The 23,296-nt window shown below is 37.0% G+C and overlaps 1 protein-coding gene and 1 pseudogene across 4 annotated transcripts in view; one reads left to right on the top strand and one right to left on the bottom strand.

Annotated features, from left to right (window-relative positions):
- Nucleotides 1-23,296, bottom strand: part of KLF12 (KLF transcription factor 12) — a 561,576-nt gene that overhangs the window by 45,552 nt on the left and 492,728 nt on the right. The window lies entirely within an intron of this gene.
- On the top strand, nucleotides 1,590-4,478 carry LOC140512887 (triosephosphate isomerase pseudogene; annotated as a pseudogene).

Genomic DNA, 23,296 nt, shown 5'->3' with positions numbered 1-23,296 from the left:
GTACTCAGAAGTCACTGAGTCAAACCCCCAACCCCCTCATTTGCTGAATGAGATGCTGAACCCCAGGGAGATCAAGTGACTTTTACCAAGGTCAGACTGGCATTCAATGTCAGAGGTGAGATTTGACACCCTGTCCTCTAAATACAAAACTTGTTCCAACGGTGGCATTCCAAATATTCTGAAAATAGCCCCACATATACATGTGAAGGTGAAGTTACTTACATGTTAATAAATCAAACCTTTACTATGTAATGAAATAAGGTCTATATTAGTTTAAAAAAATAAGCCTAGTTTAGTTTTAAATGAATGTTAGTGTTGGTATACATACTTTTTTACATGCTAAGTCACTTGTACCGACCCTGGTATATACATGACTTTTGGCATTTACATGATTTCATTCAACCACCAGGTGGCTCTCATGTTTTTTCAGATAAAAAGTAATATCTGTATTAGCCTACTGTCAAAAGCAGGCCAGCCTAACCATGCATCAAATTCTTCTATCAAACATACTTTTTTCCTCTCTAAGGAATTTCGCTAGAAGGCTGTAGAGGGAATGTTCAGATGTACCAACGGTGTAATCCCAAATGTCTATATCCCCTGAAAGAGAATGGAGTGATAATGATAAAGTTGGCCATTTTAAGTTTCTTTTTTGGAACCCATAAGGAAAACTGAAGAATAAATTGATTAGAATTACAAGGAGCTGTAACCGCCTACCTTCACAGAAGGAGTGACCAAAACCTTATATTATTTTCATATTTGCATTCAGATTCATTGAAAATGGTTTTTAAAAGGATAAAATCATAAAGGATACAAAATCGGTCTGTAGGGGAGAATTTCCAGCGCTGAAATTCTCTCCACTAACATCACTCCCCATTGACCTCTCTGTAACCTAGTAGATCAGAGGTAGGGAGTTGCCTTGGATGGACATAAGAGTTATTTGACTTATTCTGGGTAACATAGCTAATTAGTGTAGCAGGCAGAGTTGGAGCCTAGATCTTCCTGACTTAAGTCCAGAATTATATGCATTGCTCTACTTTGCCTCTAATCATAATCAAAAAGAATACATTTAGTATAATGTCAATAGCACAATTCTAGAACATATTCCAACTCTAATTTTCCTGTGATTTCTTTGCATATAAATTAAACACTCCTCAAATAAAACAATATATGTAAAGATAATACATTTTGCTCTTTCCAAGAACTTTTTTTAAAAAACTGAATGCCAATTTACCTTGACTACTGAGCCATGAGTAGGGTAAATATTATACACACACACACACACACACACACACACACACACACATATATATACACACACACCATGTTCTGGAATCTGGGTAGACTTGTGAAATATCAGGCCTTTATTTAAACCGAGTACCTGCCATTAAGCATGTCACAATATTATTTTTCATTTTCTTTCTTTCTTAAACAAAAACAACCTTTTATCAAGTGCCAAGCATTAAGCTTCCTGTTTGGCTTATAAGATATTCCTCATATAAGATCACAGACTGAGTTAAGCAATGGAGTTTCAAGATCATCATAGGAGGAAAATGTACATTATTTACACCATTAGCCATGATTGGGTTTATTAGCAAACTTTTATATTGAATTTAGACTAGGAGTTAACTGAGATTATTGTTTGCTAACAGATAAGAAGATATCTACATCTCCATGGATCAAATACAATAATGCATCTATTAAAATATGCACTCCACATAAGATACCACATTCTTTATAAAGAATCTTGTCACCACCACATTCATAATAGTGAAACAAAGGAACTGGTGGATGAGTGATGGCTTTTGGACTGACTTTCTCATATACATATTATGTAGAAAATATGTACTTGAATTTTCTGATGGATTATGTTCTAAAGTGATTCACCGCCAGAACAATCCTGCATTCATTTACTTGACTAGAACCGACTGTCAGAAAAGGTGCCAGACACTATGGGTATTATAAAGATGGTCCCAACCCTTAATAAGGGCAGTTACATGTGGCAGTGGATAGTGTTGAGCCTTGAGTTAGGAAGACTCATCTTCATAAGTTCAAATTCAGCTTCAGACACTTAAGTCTGTTTGCCTCAGTTTCCTCATCTGTTAAAAAATGAGCTAGAGAAGGAAATGGCAAACCACTCTAGCATCTTTGCCAAGAAAACCCCAAAGGGGGTCACGAAGAGTCAGACATAACTGAAAAATGATTGAAAAGCTGAAATTCAAAGGAGATGGAAATCACATTGGGAAGACAAGAAAGTTATCTACACAAATGTGCATAGTAGGTGCTCTACTACGGACCTTCAATCTCCTGCGGAGTCACTGGCTGTTACTGAAGAGCCATGGTGATGCAGAAATTCTTTGTCAAGGGCAACTGGAAGATGAATGGGGACAAGAAGAGTCTGAGGGAGCTCATCACCTCCATCAACGGACCCAAGGTGCCCACCAACACCGAGGTGGTATGTGGAGTCCCTGCTATCTACCTTGACTTTGCTTGTCAGAAATTGGATGCAAAAATTGGTGTAGCTGCTCAGAACTGCTACAAAGTAGCCAAGGGTGTATTTACTGGGGAGATCAACCCTGCCATGATTAAGGACTAAGGGGCCAGCAGGGTGATCGTCGGACACTCTGAAAGGAGATATGTCTTTGGAGAGTCAGATGAGCTCATTGGGCAGAAGGTAGTCTATGCTCTGTCAGAAGGACTAGGAGTGATTGCCTGTATTGGTGAGACATTGGATGAGAGGGATGTTTTTGACCAGACCAAGGCCATTGCAGATAACGTAAAGGACTGGTGCAAAGTCATCCTAGCCTATGAACCAGTCTGGGCTATTGGTACTGACAAGACAGCTACACCCCAGCAAGCTCAAGAGGTACATGAGAAGCTTCGATGCTGGCAAAAGACCTACATCTCAGAACCTGTACCACCATCTACCATGATCATTTATGCAGGATCTGTGACAAGGGCCAACTGTAAGGATCTAGCAGCCCAGCCTGATGTGGATGGCTTCCTGGTGGGTGGAATTTCCTTAAAGCCTGAATTCCTGGACATCATCCAAGCCAAAAACTGCGCGACTCCCTTACATGCAGAGCTGGGACAAGACTGCACAAGAATGGCTCACTCCTCTCTCTCCCATGTGATTGTGATGCTGATTTCCCTCCCTCTAAGGTCCAATTCAAGCTACCCCTTCCTCCACTCTGCAGACTGTGTGCCCCAGTTCTCAGCTCCTCAGCTCTTCCTCCAGTGGACCAGGCCTTTCTTGATTTACTGTAAATTTGAGGGAAGCAAAAAAAAAAAAAACAAAAAACAAACGTGCATAGTACAAAGTAGAGTGGAGGAAAACATGAGAGAATAAATGAAATGTTGGGCAATCAATTTGGACCAGGGTGAGAGGACATCAGGGAAGTTTGTGGAAGAGCTGGTATATAATACCGGGACTTGAAAGACAGCGTATCCACAGTGGATTTGAGATTTGGAGGTGTTGGCCGTGCTGTGTAGGTAGGATGGTATGACAGAAGGTGAGAATGTACACAGCATTTTCAGGGAAAGGCAAGTAAAATCATCTGCACAAAGAATCATGATGAAGATCTTACTTTCTAGGAGGAAATCTTTCTAGCAGCTGAAGTCAGCATAGGATATTGTCCATGACAGTAGCAAAGTGATTTTTGGTAAGTATCCATCTCTCTGTTTTATGTGTCACTTGATATTAGTAATTTGAAGGATGTGAAACAAAGTTATCTCTGTCATCACAGTAGGAAGGGCATCCAATATGCCCACAATCAGACCTTGCTAGAATGCCATTTATTATAAAGCAGCCTTTGGTTTAAGGTGGATCTTTCTTGGAAATGGTCCAAAGTACCTTGTTTCTGAAATATCAAAAGAATCCAAATTCCAAAATTCCAGAATAACAAAAGAATAAGGTAAAAATATAGCTACGAGGTACAGCCTGACACGAGCCACAAATAGGGACAATATCATGATGAGGATCCAGCTTACTTACTGTTTAAAATACAAGAAACATACAAAATGCTCTGAATGCAACAAGTCTAATGAAATGCTTCCTCTAAACTCAATTACATAATCAACTTAAAAGTTAAGTAAAAAACATGCCTCCATCTATTTTATGCCGAGCATTAGCAAGGACAATTTTACACCAGAGGTTTATTTTATTAAAGAGCATTGAATGATATCAGTTAGCTATGTCGTACTTAAGACTTACATAAATTATTGAAACACTTTTATGACTGGCACAGGGAAATATAAATAATAAGACTGAGCAGAACCTATTGGCAGTTTCTCCTTGATTTTTTTTTGGTAGGAGTGAAATGAAATGCCTGTCTTCAATCACCAACAGACTTGTGTTTTCTTCTCCCATGAAGAAGCACATTGTAGGTCACCTTGGGGGACCTTGTATTTAAATTTAGAAAAATTATGCAGCTGAAGATGAAACATCTGCCTACTTCTCCTCTTTCACACAGGTAACTGTCTTCCAAGTTTGCTTACTTTGCCTTTGGGGAACATGGTGGAAAGCAGTTATGATAAAATCATAGGCTAGTTTCAAACTGTCATAGATGAGAAAAAATGAGACCCAAAGAGTCTAAATAATTTGCCCTAAGCCCACAGTTCCTTAGGGCAGATGTTAAGCCTAGAACTCAAGCATCTTAACTCCTGACCTAATACTCTGTGGAATACTTCCTTATAACTAAGACAAACAACTACGAAAAAAACCATACAACCCAGAAATTGTGTTTGATCATGTCTGCAATATTCCATATGTGTAGTCTATCACTTCTTTACTGAGGGGCAAGAAGTAGGTTTTATCATTGTAAGATATTGTAATATGGTAAAAAGAAAGTTAGATTGAGAAAGGACTAGGTTCAAATTCTGACTTTACCACTTCCGCTATGCATAGAATTTAATCTCCCTGGCTCTCAGTTTCCTCCTCTGTAAAATGAGAGGTTAACATTAGAATGGAGGTTCCTATTTAGCATTTTCTGAACCCCTTAGAGGTTTCCAATGATGGGCTAGTGAATTTGTATTAAAAATTATTTAATGGTGCTTTTATTAGTAAATGATTATAAATAATACTGTTAATAGTCTATTACATTACCCTGGGAGTTCACAACAGGTTGTTGTTGTGTTTGCCCTTCATTCTCGAAGAGGACCATGACATCAAGATGATGACATGACTTGCAGTTGACTTTGATTTGAGTGAGGGAGGGCTGTGTAATGTCACCAACCTCACTTTCTTCTCCTAAGCCATCTGGGTTCAATGGCCAGGTATTCATCAGGATGACTGGAGGTGGCCCGGCATGCAATGTGAGACCCTGGCCCTTTCAGGCTAAGGATGACATCAAAATATGTTGAAATCAGGCAATGGATTAGGCGACCTCTAATGTCTCTTTGAGGGAGTTCTAAATCTGGTCCTTTGATCACCTGTCTCCTAAAACTGAATTCAATGTGCTTTCTAAAAATATGCTGCTTCTCATTAACAATGAACAAAAAACAACAAAATCCAATCTGTCATCTGAATGTGGGATATTAACTCATGTATACCTGAATGTTGCTGGCTCAGTGAACAGAACACTTCTGGACTTGGAGCCAGGAAGACCTGAGTTCAAATCCAGACTCATACTTGGTCACACTACCTAGCTGTGTGACCCTGGGCAAGTCACTGCCTGATGAAATGAATCCATGGGAGAAGGAAATGGCAAACCACTCCAGTATTTTGCCAAGAAAACCCCAAATGGGGTCCAAAGGGTTAGACACAACTGAGCAACAAAAATAATAATAACACCTGAATTAAAATATTGAAACTACCTCATAAGATGATGGTCTATAACACAGTTTAGGCACTATCGTCTAATCACCTTGGAGAAGATTGGCAATAAACTTGATTCTTTCTAAAATGACACATTAGAGTGGAATCAGAGCCAGGATTCCCGGGTTTGATTTCTGTCTCTGAAATTTGTTACCTCTGTGACCCTGAGCAGGTAACTAAAACTCTTTTGAGTCTCAGTTTTCTCATGTGGAAAATGGGAATACTACTATTCATCCTACTTACCTCCCTGGATTGTTGTAAGGGAAGGACTTTGTAACCCTTAAAGAATTATTTGAGGTTAGTGGACCGGTCCTATAATTTTACTGGAGCAGGAAAGTGCTGATGAGAAACTTTTTTTATTAATGCAAATGAGCCTCATAGGCAGTGAATTGGGGCAGTAGTGTGAGCCATTATTATTATAATAGCATTTTAACATTGGTTCCTCATCGGCAGTAACTCTGAACAGAACTCTGGGCCAGCCAGTGCCCAAAGTTAATAACCATCTAATCATAATATTCTGGGAAGGTAGGTGGGAGAGTGGAGAGAGCACTGGGCTTAGAATCAGAAAGACTAATCTTCAGGGGTTCAAATCCAGTCTCAGACACTTATTAGTTAGATCACCCTGGGCAAGTCACTTAACCCTGTTTGCCTCAATTTCCTCATCTGTAAAATGAACTGAAGAAAGAAATGGCAAACCACTCCAGTATCTATGTCATGGGATCATGAAGGGCCAGATATGATTGAAACAACTGAAAGATAACATCACGATATTCTATGACTATAATTTATGTTGCATCCTGATACGTTACCTCACTTGATCCTCAGAGGAATGGTTGGAGATGGGCAGGTAAATGTGAGGTGTTTGAGAGAGGATGGAAGGTTGTTATTTTTCTCATTTTGTAGATGAAGAAATTAGTTCTGTGAGCTTAATTCCTTAAAGATGTTCAGTGGTCAAACTAGGGATTGAGTTGGGGTCTTCTGATACCCAAGGGGAAGCTAGGTGGTGCAGTGGATACAGCAGGAGTCAGAAAGACCTGAGTTCAAATCTCACCTCAGACACTTGATACTCACTAGCTATGTGACCTTGGGCAAGTCACTTAACCCCAATTGCCTCATCCTGAGTCATCTCCAGTCATCCTGATGAATATCTGGTCACTGGATTCAGATGGCCCTGGAGGAGAAGTGAGGCTGGTGACCTGCATAGCCCTCCCTCACTCAAAACAAAGTCAAGTGCAAGTCACGTCATTATTTCTCTGATGGCATGGTCTTCTTTGGCAATGAAGGACGAACACACACATCTGATTACCAGGTGAGTGCTCTTTCTGATGACAGTAGGAATTCCTCTGCTCAGTTCATCAACTAGAAAATTATATTTGACACGATTATGATACCTTGGCTTTTTCTTTCTCTTGAGAAGTTCACCAAGTTTCTCATATTAACAGTACTCCTAGAGCCAAGTATGTAAGAGTTTCTGAGTGTAGAGTAGGAGCTCAATAAATATACATTGGATTTAAGTGAAGTTCTATTATACAAAACATTTAAGTTCTAAAGGGCATGGAGTGATGCCTTCCTTCCTTAGCTAGACAAGTGAAACTTTGAACTAGAAGTAAAAGCAGAGACCTTTTTAGGGGGAAAAAAACCCTGCAACCTATTTTCACAGATAAGGAGTAAGCAGTTTAGAAAAAAAAGCTCATAAAATCAACACACTTTAATGGAAATTGAATTTCATTAAATACAGTCCAAGCCATAATTCTAAAGGCCAGGTACCTCATAGAGAAAATGAAACCCCAAAAACATAACTTTTGCTTATGCAGTCAATTAACATTTATTGAGTTCTTTCAGGTCACTCTACAAGGCTTACTGAGTTAGCAACTTCCACTCTTGATGACCCAGTGTACTGCATTCCTGATTAGTTATATGTCCAGGACTTGACTTTTCAGAGTATAAAAGAGACCAACTGAATTCTTAATTAGAATGGTATTCTGAAATTGTTTCATACATTTCACTTCCCATACAGATGCACGTTAACTTATTTACAAAGGCTTAATTTTTTTTTTTTTTTGTGGTGCATAATCTTCACTGATTTGTAGTCCTTAGTTTCCTTAACACTTGAAATGGCCCATAACTTTCCGGTGATGCAAGTGACATAATTTTTTGGGAAATCTCCTTTTACTTCATTAGGTGGACTCTGCAATAATGCAGCCAAAAATGTCTCCTGGAGAGAATTTGCATAGAACAGTATCTAACCTTAAGGAGCTGATAATCTACTTTAGCAGACATGACATTCATACAAATAATCAGGAAGCCAGGTGGTGCAGTGGATGCAGAACCTGAAGTAAGGAAGATCTGCGTTGAAACCTAGCTTTATGACATTTCCTATGTGAAAAGTTACTCTCCTGTGTCTCCATTTCCTCATCTCTAAAACGGGGATTATAGTAGCATTCACCTCACAGGATTGTTGTGAGGATTACATGAGATAACATTATTTATAAAGTATTTTTAAAACCTTAATGTACTATATAGAAAGTCTAGCTATTATTATTCTAAAAAATAAGTAAATAATAAAAGGGAACATATTTTAAACACTGATGGTTTTTTCATATTTAAATGTTTCCCTTGGCTTCTGGCTTTTTTAAAATAATATGTTTTAATAACAAAATGAAAATGTAAAAAATACTTGAAATACATTGCTAATCTAAATCTAATACAGTAAGTCTATTAAAATACTAGTTATCTACTCTGTGCCACTGTGACAAAATTGTAGTTGAATATTTTATAAACTCATAAATATTTCATAAATTACAATTGTAGGATATTTTATAAATATATAGGGGTTCAAAAGAGAGAGAGAGAAATCACTCTGGGAGAGGGTGTTCTGGGAAAGCTTCTCAAAGGTGGGACTTATATTGGTCCTTAAAGGTCAAGTACAAATTAATTCCTTGTCAAGGATAGGACAGCTAGATGTTCTAGTGAATAGAGCTCTGGGCCTGGAATCAGGAAGACTGAGATCCAATTCAATCTCAGACGTTTGCTAGCTGTGTGACCCTGGGCAAGTCACTTAACCCTGTTTGCCTCAGTTTCCTCATCTGTAAAATGAGCTGGAGAAGGAAATGGCAAACCACTCTAGTATCTTTGTCAGGAAACCCCCAAATGGGGTCTCTACAACAGAAAAGAAGTACTAAACAACAAACGGATGGGGCATAAGTATTCCAAGAACTGAAAACAGACCAAACCAAGGCAAGAATGTGGGAATTAGTGAGGGTGATGCAGGGAAAAAATGAACACAGCAAACTGTTCGGAAGATTCCTTCTAGGAAATAAGAAGAAACGACAACATACTATGATCAGAATGGGCAGAGTCTAGAGTGTACAAATAAGAAGTCAGGACTTTACTTTGTGTGCACTGGTTTGTACTTCACACAGATATAGAATGAGGTGATTGTTCCACTGTACTCAACCTGACAGATCACGATCCAGAGTACCATAATCACTCCTGGACACTACATTTTTAGGAAAGTTCTAGACAAATGATTTTGAGTCCAAAGGAGAATCACTGGAATGGCCGTAGGCTTCAGATCATACCAAGTCAAGTCAACAGGCATTTATTAAGTCCCTTCCAATGCTAAGCATTGTTCTACAATGCTAAAACAGACTGTTTTCATCTATGCTTCTATTGGACTGCTTTCCCCAGTATACACATGGTTGTCTTTGGACATCTGGCAAGGTTAGACTTGCCTAATCCTCCTTTCTTGTCCCCAGAAGATCAACCATAACTTCAATCATTTTTATGGAAAATGATAAAATAATTTGCAAATAGTTTATTTGGCCAGCAACATTAATCAAAAATACTGTCTTTACAAAGCCCAGAGTTTGTGTAATTACCTTTTCCCTTCTCAGAGAAATTATAATCAATACATTAAATATTTGATGGCCCTAGCTGATGATGTAAAATAATGGCCATCTGTCCCACTCTTGGAGTCATTTATAGGTTTTTATGCTAGAAGACTCAACATTTTATGGTAGTTCAAACGTGAGTATATATTTTTCTCTAAAATTCATATGAGATTACCCATAGGACATATCAGAGTTATTACAGGTCTCCACACTGAAAAGAGTTATCTATATGTACATGTTAAAAAAAAAAAAAAAACCAAAAACACCTCCAATTCCCAAGTAGGTAATTTATATATTGAGCAGGAGTCATATACAAGAACCATTAATATTCTGTGACTTGCTTTATTTAATATGCAAATTCTCCTATATATGTAAACAAAGATGTGTTGTTATATAAATGGGGAGAAAGAGAAGGGGGAGGGAAGAAGAGAAAAAGAGATGAGATGAGACAGAGAGGGAGAGGGAGATGAGAGAGATGAAGAGAGAAAAAGGGAGAGGAAGAGAAAGAGAATTATATTACTATGCAATATATTTCATGGAAACTCATCTTGGATCCCTGTAAGGCACACTGAGTATGTAATGCTGTAGATTTTTGAAATGTTAGCTCTAGAAAGGACCTTGGGCATTATCCGGTCCAGACATTTCTTTTTACAGATGGAGAAGCTGATAACCAAAGAAATGGCCAAGGTCACACATCTACTTAGTTGCACAGACAGGTCTTCCAATTTCCAGATTTGTGCTGTTTCTCCTAAGCACCAAAGTATTAACTGATACAAATATTCCAATAAATGGGGAGGAGGGAGGGAATAGGAGGGTGTCAGCAAAAACACAAAACTAAACAAAACAACAGAAGTATAGGGCATGAAGAATGAGAAGCAAAAGAGGAAAACAGTGAATGATGACCTGTATGAGGAAACCTTTGTATATATACAAATATATAAAAGGGTATGGTGGAAAGAACAGTGTATTTGGAAAGAGTAGATCTAGGTGTGAATACTAGCATTGTCATTTAATATCCGTGGGACCCTGGTCAAGGCACTTGACTTCCTTGGCCTTCAGCTCCCTCACCTGTAATATCTGGAAGTTGGCCTAGATGACAGCTAAGATCTATTCCTTTCACCACTGAATCTCTGATCAAATCTATGATCATTATCTTCATCATATAAGTGAACATATGTAAAATACTTTGGAAACCTTAAAGCACTATAAAAATGCTATTATTAATATTTCTAGAGTCTCTGGATTCTATTATTTATTCTAGGAGAGAAATGTTACTTGTTTGATTTAAGGTTCTTTTTATTCTATGAATGAAAATGAATGAATCATTTCTCTTCAATAAATCACTTATCTCATTGGTATGGCTTCTTTCTGCAGGTAGAAATCAAAACTCATCCCCACCTCCTCATTCTGTGTGATTTTTATTCATATCTTTCTATAAATCTTCCAGAGAGGATTTACCCAGTACATTAAAGATCTTACGGATTCATTTTTTTAAAATTCTATATTCTTATAATAAAATGCCTGCACCAACAACCTACTTCAACGACATAATACTGTGCCACTGGATCCTTCCTCTGCTGGTCTAATTCACACCAGCAAAACCACAGATTTTTCAAAGCATTTGAGTAAAATAAACTGATGGTCAGTTGTGCGGGTGGGAGGGGGAATAGTATATAACTGATTGCTGAGCTTTTCCTTTCCTTCTGTTTTTTTTTTTTTAATCAATGAAGCCCCATTTATATTCTTTTTGCTTATTTTCCACTGAACTTTAAGGTAAAGTATAAGACTTATGTAGAACACTTTCTAAGGTTGATGGGCTCACAAAAGTAGCCATTGAGGAACCCAATATATTTTATTAGCATAAGTAAGGTAGGTTTCATATGTGGTTAGTTTTTTAAGTATAATTGTAGTCTTCCTTCTTGTCCTCTACTTCATCCTTTAATTCCCAATTCAAATGCTACTTCCTTCAGGAAGCCTTCCCTAACCTGCCAAAAGGAGCTTTCTCCTTGGACCTCACCTACCATTAATTTTTTATATCTCTCTCATGTCCTAAAAAAAAGTTCACAATATAGTTAACAGTGTTTCTTATCCAAAAATAGCCTGTAAGATCCAAATTTTCAATAGATATGTCTTATCTAATAATAATGATGGCTAGTAAATACAGATAACAAAAGTTCCTCAATTATAGTGCTTTAAAGATAACTAGTCCTTTACAAATATCTCATCATTCTCACAATAGCCTTGGTGATGGAGTGATGGGATCTGAACCCCTAAAAAAGAAAAGCCCATGTCTTTGAATGCTGTCCAGTTCCTGAATTTTCTCATACATTTCAGCAGCCCAGATCACTGGTGTCTCTCCTAGAGGGATGTGACTCATTCCAGTCCACCTAGGTACTCAACAGTTCTATCAGTGGCTTTTGACCCACCCCAGACCACTTAATATTCCTTTCACAGTCCTCTTGACCCACCCCAGACTACTTAATTCCTACCACTAGCACAGTAGCACACACTAGCCCACTCCTTAATCCCATTCAGATCTTTTCACTGTTCCTTTTTTGTACATAAGTATCAATCTCACCCCCATCAAGGTGCAGATTCTTTAGGAATCTTACCTGCACTACTGGCTTTACAATAACCATTGCTACTCTGACTGAAAGAAGGCTTGAGTGCTTGAATTCTTTCCAGGCAGACTCTCCCTGTACCCTTACATTTTAGGGTTCCCAGGACCCAAACTATATCATTGGGAGGGAGATGCTGTTGTTATCCTTATTTTAGAGATGAGGAAATTAAGGCATAAAGAAGTTATGTGACTTGTCTACACTGCCAGGAAATATTTAAGAATGGATTTGAATTCAGATTCTTCCTGAATTCAGGTCCAGCACTTTATCCACTATACCATTTAGTTAGCTGCCTCTAACTCAGGCCTATACATGCCTGTCCCTTAGGACATGGTAGGTGCTTAATAAAAGTTGCTGACTATATGAAGTCACAATCTAAAACAGTTTATTTGTATCCCATCCATTATATTAACTTCCTTCTTTCTTGATCATGAGAATACATATGTTAATTTAGAGAAGTTGCTTAAGGTGATGCTTGTTAGAACAGAGTATTCCTTGACTTCTTCTAGGTCCTTTAGAGAGTTTGTTACTATAACAATTTACAGTGTGGTATAAACCTGGAATCAGAAGATGTGGGCTCTAATTCCATGTGTCACTAAAAAGCTTTGTAATCATGACTCATTCACAACCCCTCTACCCATTTGTGTCTTGTTCTATAAAATGAGGGCTTTCAAACAGAAATGATTCTGAAGATCTTTTCAAAACTTAAAATACTATAGTTTTCCATCATGGAAACTTAGTTTTTACCAATTAGAGCCATTCTATGAGAATCTTTAAGGATGCTTGTTTGTTGTCGTTCAGTCCTGTCCAACTCTTCGTGACCCCATTTGGGGTTTTCTTGGCAAAGATACTGGAGTGATTTTGTCATTTCCTTCTCCAGCTCATTTTGCAGATGAGGAAACTGAGGCAGACAGGGTTAAGTGACCTGTCCAGGATCACATGTAATTATCTGAGCTTGGATTTGAACTCAGATTCTCCTGACTCCAGAGTCAGGACTGTATTTACTATGTGAAGTATGAAAACCTAGCTACTATGAATTGGTGGTAAGAACCATTCTAATCTAATTTTACTTTTTTTTAATAGGGCAATGCAAATTATGTCTATCTGGACACCTAATATGGTTTTGACTCTTTCTTTCTATGTGCGTGTATATAATAAACATATCAAAACACATGACAAAATGGCATTCTACCTAAAACATTGCTTTTCCACAGCAGATTGATTAGAAGTCACTTGTACAATTTTGATGAGCACTAATTAAGCTTCTTTTTCTTAATGGTTTCTCATAGAGCTTCTCAGAAGATCATTGTATCAGTCATCATACTCTGTGTGTTAAGGGACATAACTGACAACCATTTCCTGTGACTCTGAAGGAGCTGAAACCTACATCTGAGTTCATCACATATTCACAATATGAAAAATATTTTAATCACTAGAGCAAACGCAGTCTAAATTTCATAAAGCAGTTGAATCATTAATCATGCATTAATTAAATGCCTACTAAGTGCCTGACGTAGCATTAGGTAATGTGGGGAGATACAAAAGCAGGGGATTTAATTCCTTTCTCTGAGGCGCTTACAGCCTAGTTAAAGAAACAAGGGATATAAATTTCATTTTTAAAAAATGTTTAAAAACAAGCATGTGACAGTATGGAAAATGGTACCAATAAGGGGTAGTATTTCTATATAAAGGCTTAGAGTTGCAAAGGGTATGTGTATACACACACATTCGTTTGAGTATCACAACAACTTCATGAAGGAAGGAACTGTAAATATTATCATCCCCATTTTACACAAGAGTAAACTGAGATCAGAGAAGCAAATGACACAGCTAAGTAGTGAAACCAGGAGTCAAGCTTTTGACTCCCATTTCCTGGGCTACTTTCCATGTACATAAAATCAGTGTGACAGAGCAAAAGGATAACACTAGGTAAAGATCACCTTAGGAAGGCTTTATGGAAAAGGTGAATATGGAAATAGTTCTTTAAATTACTGGAAAATCTGATTTGGCAGAAAGGGAAACTAATTAGCCACTGGAAGTATCAGAAAGGTATCAGGAAGGAAATAGCAAAAACAAATGTCTCTAAAACAAAACTATTTAACTGAAAAATTATGAAGGGAGAGGTTTCTGGCAAGATGGAGGAATAAAGCAGGAAAATACCAAGCTCTCCAAATTTCTCTCACAAATAAAATAAAATATCAGTGAAGTTTGAGAGACAGAAATAATTAGAAATCAGGTAAAGCAGTTGTCCTACTAAGACAACTTGGAAGGACCTTAGGAAAGACCCAACTTCCAGGGTAGAGGTTTGGTCCTATTCAAGTGCAACCACATCCAGGCAGACTCCACTGAATCAACAAACAACAAGCCCTGGGGGTATGTGGGATCTAGTTTCAAGACCTTTCACCTCACAAACAGGCAGGGGGTTGGATAGCCGAGTAGCAAAAGATTGAAGGACCTGCTACTGTTGTTGAATTCCAGACCCAGCTGTGCCCACCAAACCTGGTCCTGGGCCATTGTGGCTGAGGGCAAGGAGGAGGGAGCATGTGTCCAGTGGATGGGGTAGCAGACAGGTAGGGACTTGGCTGGCTGTGAGTACTGGCAGGAAAACAGAGTCCCCAGTTTCAGTTCCAAGGTAGAGGGGAGAGGTGGTTTGCAGCCCTAAGAGGAACTGCCAGGAGAAGAACATTTTTGGTGACAGCATGGCTTGGGGGTCTTAGCCATAGCTCAAAAGCAGAGAGGAGTGCCTGAGATCACAGCATTCAGAAAGCAACAGCACAAAAAATATGTAGCCTGAGGATCATTATCCCCCACAACTCAGGACTAAAATCTGACTACAATAATAAGCCAGTTTAAAAAAAATGAGTAGGCAAAGGACAAAGAACATGACCATAGACAGTTATAGGAAAGATCTGGGTTCATACTCAGAAGAAAACAGTAAAATTTATAAAGCCACTCCTACTTCGAAGAAAAATGTCAGCTAGTAACAAACCCAAAAAGAGTTCTTCAAACAGGAGTTTAGAAATCAAGTAAGAGAGGTTGAGGAAAAACTAGGGAAGAAAAAGCAATCCAAGAAAATTATGAAAAGAAAATCAACCAGTTGGAAAAAGAAATTCAAAACCTTAAGGAAGAAAATAACTCCTTAAAAACTAGAATTGAGTAAGGGGAAGCTAATGCTGCAAGACACTAAGAAATAATAAAACAATCAAAAGAATGAAAAAATAGAAGAGAATGTGAAACATCTCTTAGAAAAACAAGTGATCTAGAGAATAGATCCAGGAGATAAGAATCAAGGTGTAAGAATTGTTGGACTGATGGGGTGATGAGACCCAGACCCCTGGAAGGAAAAGAACAGGTCCTTGAAAGGAACCTATTTCCAGAATTTTCACAGACATTTCAGCAGCCTAGATCACTGGTGCCTTTGTCCAAGGCAAGTGGCCCACCCCATCCCACCTAGATCACCTAATTGGCCTACTTGACTTTCCTTTCACAGTCAGTTCTTGGTCCATGCTATATCACTTACCACTCCTTAACTTCATCCAAGCAGACTCGCCTTGTACCCTAGCATTTTGGGTAGTGAAACCAGGAGTCAAGCCCAAACTGCATTATCAGGGCTCCAAGCAACCTCAACCTGCATCTTTGGAGCTCCCAGCAACTCCAAACCCCATCGAGTCTCTCTGAAAGTTATGATAAAGAAGAGTCTAGATACAGAATTGTAAGAAATAATTAAGGAAACTTGTCCTGAAGTTCTAGAATGAGGATGTAAAATAGAAATAGGAAAAAAAACAAAACAAAACATCATTTACCACCTGAAAGAAATCCCAAGATGAAAACTCACAGGAATACCACAGTCATACACATGTACCTATTCTTTAATAATGTACCAGAAAAATGATATCAATACTATCAATATCGATACTAAACATATGTACTAAATGCTATAGCATCTAAATTATTAAAGGAAAAATCAAATGAATTGAGGTGGAAATAGATAGTAATACTATAATAGTGGAGGACTTAGATAAATCTAACTAAAACATAAATAAGAAAGAAGCTAAGGAGGTGAATAGAATCTTGGATAAACTAGATATGATAACTGGAGAGAAGTGAATGGAAATAAAACACCTTTATCTCAGTGGTACATGGTACCTTTACAAAAACTGACTACATATTAAAGCATAAAACTTAATATTTGAATGCAGAAAAGCAGAAATATTAAATGCTTCCTTTTCAGATCATAATGCAACAAAATTATACTCAAAAAGGCATCATGAAAAGTTAGATTAAAAACTAATTGGAGACTAAACAACCTAATTTTAAAGAATGATTGGGTTAAAGAACAAATGATAGAAACAATCAGTAATTTCATTAAAGAGAATGCTAGTAATAAGACAATATATCAAAACTTATGGGATGCAACAAAAGCAGAAATCAGAGGAAAATTTCTATTTCTAAATGCTTATATCAATAAAATAGAGAAAGAGCAGACCAATGAATTGGGTATGCAATTAAAAAAACTTGAAAAGGAACAAATTAAAAATCCCCAATTAAATACTAAATTGGAAATCTTAAAAACTAAGGACAAAATTAATAAAATGCATTGTTAGAATCATTGAATTAATAAATGAAACTAGGAGTTAGTTTTATGAAAAAAATCCAGTAAAATAAAGCGCTTGTTAAAATGATTTGAAAAAGAGAGAAGAAAACCAAATCACTAGTATTATAAATGATAAGGGTCAATATGCCACTAATGAAAATGAAAAAGGTGGAAAAAGGAATCCTTCCAAACTACCTTTATGAAACAAATATGGCACTGATACCTAAGCCACAGAGAGCAAAAATAGAGAATTTCATTAATGAAGATAAATACCAAAATCTAAATAAAATACTAGTTAGGAGACTACAATAATATGTTACAAAGATTATACATTTTGAACAAGCGGTATTGATGCCAGGAATACAGGGATAGTTTAACATGGAGAAAACTATTAACGATTGATTATATCAATAAAAAAGTAACAAAAATCATATGATTATGTCAATAGATGCAGGAAAAGCTTTTGGCAAAACACAACACTCATTCCCATTAAAAAATAGCTGGGGTAGCTAGGTGGCATAGCGGATAGAGTACCAGCCCTGGAGTGGGGAGGACCTAAGTTCAAATTTGGCTTCAGACACTTGACACCTACTAGCTGTGTGGCCCTGTCACTTAACACCAACTGCCTCTCAAAACACAAAATAAAACAAAAATCAAGACAACAAACATAAAAACACTTGAAGGAATATGTACAAAGGGATTCTTCCTTACAATGATAAGAAGCATTATTTATAAAGGGGATAAGATGGAAACCTTTCCAATAAGATCAGGAATGAAATCTGGATACCCAGTGTCACCAGTATTTTTCAGTATTGTATTAGAAATGCTATCAATAAGAGAAGAAAAAGAAATTGAAGGAATCAGAAGAGGCAATGAGATAATAAAACTCTCTCTTTTTGTATACAACATAATAGTGTCCTTGGAAAATCCTAAAGATTAAGCTAAAAAAAGTTAGTGGAAATGATTTTAGGAAAGCAGCAGGATAGAAAATCAACCCACATCAATCTCTAACATTTCTATATATGATCAACAAAACCATGCAAGAACAGATCTCTGTAGTAATAACTGTAGACTGTTTACCTGGAAGTATGCCTATCAGAACAAACCCAGGAACTAAAAAAGAAACCCCCCTCAGGAACCCATGGACATAATTATAAAACACTTTTTATACAAATACACTCAGATTTAAATAATTGATAAATATTAATTTTTCGTGGGTAAGCAGAGGCAATATGGTAAAAATGAAAATTTAGTCTACATGAATCTATTCAATGCCATCCCAATTAAAATATCAAAAATTTATTTTACTGAGCTGGAAAAAACAGCAAAATTTTTTTGGAAGAAAAAAGGCCAATAATATCAAAAGAATGAATGAAAACAGAAATGTAAAGGAAAGAGGTTTAGCAGTACCAGATCTTAAACTCTACTATAAATCAGTAATTATCAAAACTATCTGGTAGGAGAACTGAATTAAATTAAAAAAAACACAAATCATTCCCCAATTGACAAATGACCAAAAAATATGAACAGGCAGTTTTCAGACAAAGAACTCAAAGCTATCTATAGTCATATGACTAAATCTAAATCACTACTGATTAGAGAAATGAAAATGAAAACAATTTTGAGATAGCATCAAAAATCTATCAGATTGGCTAAAATGACAGAAAGGAGTGGCAACAAATGTTGGAAGGGTTGTATCGGGAAAACTGGGACACTAATTCACTGCTGTGAATTGTGAACTGATCCAACCATTTTGGAGAGCAAACTGGAATTATGGCCAAAGTGTTATTAATCTGTGTTTGACCCAGTAATACCACTATTAGGTCTGTTTCCCAAGGTGATCAGGGAAAGAGGAAAAGGACCTATCTGTTCAAAAATAGTTATAGCAGCTCTTGTTGTGGTGGCAAAGAACTGGAAATTGAGGGAATACCTATCAGTTGGGGAATGGCTATCAAGTTGTGGTATACAATAGTGCTGGAAAACTACTGTGCTTTAAGAAATAATGAGCTGGTTGGCTTTAGAAAAACATGGAAGGACTTACATGAAACAATGAAGTGTGAAATGAGCACCACCATGAGAACACTGTACACAGTAATAGCAATATTGTTCTAAGAACAGCTTTGGATAACCAAGTCATTTTGAATATTATAAATACTCAAATCAACTAATAAAGGACCTATGAAGGAAGAGGCTGTCCACATCCAGAGAAAGAACTGATAAAGGGAAGTACGTAGGGTATGGCTCTATATATTATTATATGTTACACATTACATGTTATAATGTATAAAATGTATCATAATATATAACATGTCATAATGTTACATATTATATATATATGTACATATATATATATATGGTATGTACATATTTGTGTCTAATGGTAGCCTTCTGTAAGGTGGGATGGGGAGAGGGGGAGAAAAAAATTAAAAATGTAAAGTAGAGAACAAAAGAAAACTTAGAAGGAAGCACAGAAAAGCAAGGTGGAAAATAATGTGGAGTATTTATTACATAGGTTTTTTTTTTAAATAAACAGTGCGATATGGAAATTCATAGTTTTATATCATTCCTCTTTTTATGCTGGTGCTGGGTATAAGGGATTTTTCCCTCTCTGTAAGTTCAAAATAAATAAAAACTTTTTAAAAAAGAAAGTACACAGAGGAAAACAATTATGAAAGACAAGGGTGTTGAGAAAAACAGAATATACCTTTTGTCATTTTTCAGTGGAAGGTTTCTGTCTTTCAGAATTCTTAATTACTTGCATTATCATGTTTAAGAGCCACCTAGAATGTCCAACCATAATTTGAGGGACACCTCATGGTTTCTTCAGTTATTTCAAATTCTCAAAATATTTTCCAAACAAATTCAATTTTTATTTAGTCCATTTTCTAAGGTCCTACTCTGCAGAATCAAATGAACAATATTAGATAGACTGTGAGGCCAAAGCTACTGGAGACTGGAAATCATTAGCCACATGAATACCTCATTTGAGAGCCTTTTATTTTCAATAAGCATCTGTAAAGCACGCTGCACTCTGTTGTACTACTTCCTATCACTCTGCCAGTTTGAATATTTCTAGGATTTACATGTGGGTAATATAATGATCAGAGAACTTATTAAATCATCCCATTACTGTAGCACTAGTAAAATTATCTGAAGCTGGCACTTTTTTGGACAAGATGGATTATTATTTTTTCACACAACAAGCTATCTAATGTAATTTACAAGTGTGAGGTATGAGCTTTTTAACACAGGCAGATTCCTCCCAACAATCTACCTTCAGGGGTATGTTAACAGATGCATTTTTGTCTGCAAATCAAAACTAACAGCGATGTGTATGATAAGGCAAGCATTGTTAGCTGCCTATTTGTAAATGGTCTGGTAAGCTACGAGAGACTAAACCAATTATGAAATGTATCGCATTTTCATGGACCATGTATACATGACAGACCTTTGGAAATGTTTGCATGCTCTGAATATGTAAAGAGGTAATAAAACTAGGAGGTGTTTATAGGGAAGAGACAGAGAGGGAAGTTTTGAGAATTTGTGTAGACTCAGTCTTAACACTGCTAAAAAAAATCCTGTACAAGAATAACCATCATATACTTTCAGTTTCCAATACATTTTGACTTCTTAAGCATGTTTAATTCTTAAATTGTTTTTCAAAACAACTATTTCTATTCCTTCTGTCAAATGTTCTTTCATTATTAGGAAATAACAATTTGGCAGGGGGGTTGGATGGGTGGTGGTAGTAGAGGGGAATTGGGAATCTTAAAAAAACAACAACACTCTAAGAATCCCGAGAAAAGCTGTCCTCATCATTTAACACATTTTTGCTCTAACATATGGTGAAAGTGCAAAAGTCCCTGAAGCATATTGGTGTGTGGGTGGTCTTTTAGGAAAGTACACAGAGAAAGCAGAACAGTATGATGTGACAGACACCGAAATTTATGGAGGAAAACTATCACCAAGGAAGCTAATGGGATTTATACATCCGTAAAGGATACTTAAAAATCCCATGTTTGGGGGCAAAGTATAAAGTGCAAAACTGGACATAATCTCAGTGGCATTTTCACAAATTTTATGTTCTATGTTCAAAACAACTTATAGTACAATTTCATAAAAGGCAATGTATAGATCACAACTTGTAGGCAATTCCTTTGGCAGAAAGGCTATTTGACAAAGTGCTACTGTCACCTTAAAACATATTCAAGTACTTTCACAGGGAAGTAAAATCACTTTCTTGGTGGTGGATAACTTTAAGACGCTATCATCCAGAAGCATTAATGACCAGTCAAGGCTATGCCTCCATTAAATCCCTTTTATTCTCTCATTCTACCACCAGAAATTCTTACAGACCCCAGCTAAATCTTTTTTAAAAAACTACTTCTTAAAAAATTATCAAGTCAACCATTATCAACAAACATCCCAATTTACTCCCAAGGTTCATTATCTTTTATCTTTTCTCTGTACTGCAAAAAAGTCTTACCACAAGCTCTCTGAGATATTCATATAAACCTTGGAACAACATAATAAAGGAGAGTGTATTTTCTATACGTAAGGGTTTCTGAAGAGATCTTTAGTTTGGAGGAGTGGCCAGTTCAATTTAATTCAATAATCAGGTTGATAACCTCAGAATCCTCAATGACTCACTCTTCTCCCTCACCCTACCCCACAGGTAATCGATCACAAAATCCTGGAGATGCTAATGCTACAATATCTTGGGCACCCAATTTCTTTCCTTCAACCACATGAACACCATCCCAGTTTAAGTCCTCATCATATTTCAAATGGTCTCCTGGATTAGCAACCCAAGTGATTTCCCTGCTTATAGTCTCTTCACTACCTGGCTTGTCTTTCAAACAGCTACCAAAATAATCTCTCTCAGGCACAGGTCTGACTGTGCTCCAGGACATTCAAGGGTTTTATTTCTTTTAGGATCAAATATAAACTCTCCAGCTTGTCATTTAATGCTTTCCATAATCTGGTTGCAACCTACTTTTCTAGCTTTTTTTCTCTCTCAATATTTCTTTTCCTTTATGTTCCAACCAAACTGCACCATTAGCTATTTTCTCCAAACCTGACATTCTGTCACCTGCCTCTACACATCTGTAAGTAACTTGAATTCACTACCTTCTTCCTCATCTTCCTTCAAGTCTCAGCTCAAGGGCCACCTTTCCCACAAAGACTTCCTTACTAATAACAATCGTATTCCTTCACAAATTACCTTCTATTTTTATAGGCTCCTAAGACTTAGAGCTGGAAGGGAGGAATTCAGGTGAGGAAACAGTTCCAGAGACACTGAGTGACTTGTTGAGTGTTTTCTGTTTGTCTAACTCTTCAAAATCCCACTTAGGGTTTTCTTCACAAAGTACTGGGGTGATTTGCCATTTCCTTCTCCAGCTCCTTTCACATATAGGACACTGAGGTAAACAGAGTTTAAGTGACTTGCTAGGGTCACACAAATACAAGACCAGATTTGAACTCAGGAAGATGAGTCTTCCTGACTCTGGGTCCAGTATTTTATCCACCTACCTGCTCATGAATTACTCAAGGTCAAATAACTAGTAATTGTTCCAGGTCTTCATGACTCTCAAGTCCAGAATTCTCTTCAGTACACCAGTGATACCAAACCCAAACAGAAACAGAGGCAACTTTTCCATAATGAGGATCCCTGGGGGTCACATATGTACTTAGTTTTAAAATGTAATATCTATGCTTTATTGTAAGTTTACTTATTTTGTTAAATATTCTCCAATTACATTTTAATTAGGTTTGGGCCTAATTCCACACTCAGGAACGTTGCAGGCTGCGTGAGGTCTGCAGGCCACATGCTTCGTGCCTTTGCACCATACCATATCGCTTTTCATCTGCATCCACGTTTTATGTCCCTAACAGAATATTACCTCCCTAACAGCAGAGATTGTTTCACGATCTGCTTTGCATTAACTGTGCCTAGCACTGGGCCTTCCAAGAATTTGGTGCTTAATAATCATTTAATTAATTCAATCACGTGTCATGAGGCTCATCTCTTAAGGCCTTTTTGCTATTACTGTAGGACAGAACTCCTCAGTAAATCATAGTACAATAAAATACACAAGTAACAATCGGTAACTGTAGAGAAGATCCATTAACACTAATGGTTTTATTGTAATTTTTATTGGAATATTACCAAATTTTCACTTGGGAAAGCAAGGTTATATGGAATAGCTTTTAGCTTCTGGAATTGTCTGCCTGTCATGGTTCAGTTCAACAAAACTCTAAACCTTCAGGGAGCAATGCAAGACTGTGATTTTTAATGTGGCATATATACTCTTTATGACAGAACAAGGTGACCAATTTGTTAAACTGTTAGCTTAAGTTTTCAATTAAAATGGGTGAA

This window comes from Notamacropus eugenii, chromosome 6 (assembly GCF_028372415.1).
Source record: "Notamacropus eugenii isolate mMacEug1 chromosome 6, mMacEug1.pri_v2, whole genome shotgun sequence".
NCBI lineage: Eukaryota > Metazoa > Chordata > Mammalia > Diprotodontia > Macropodidae > Notamacropus > Notamacropus eugenii.
This window is presented reverse-complemented; position numbering and strand designations above follow the sequence as displayed.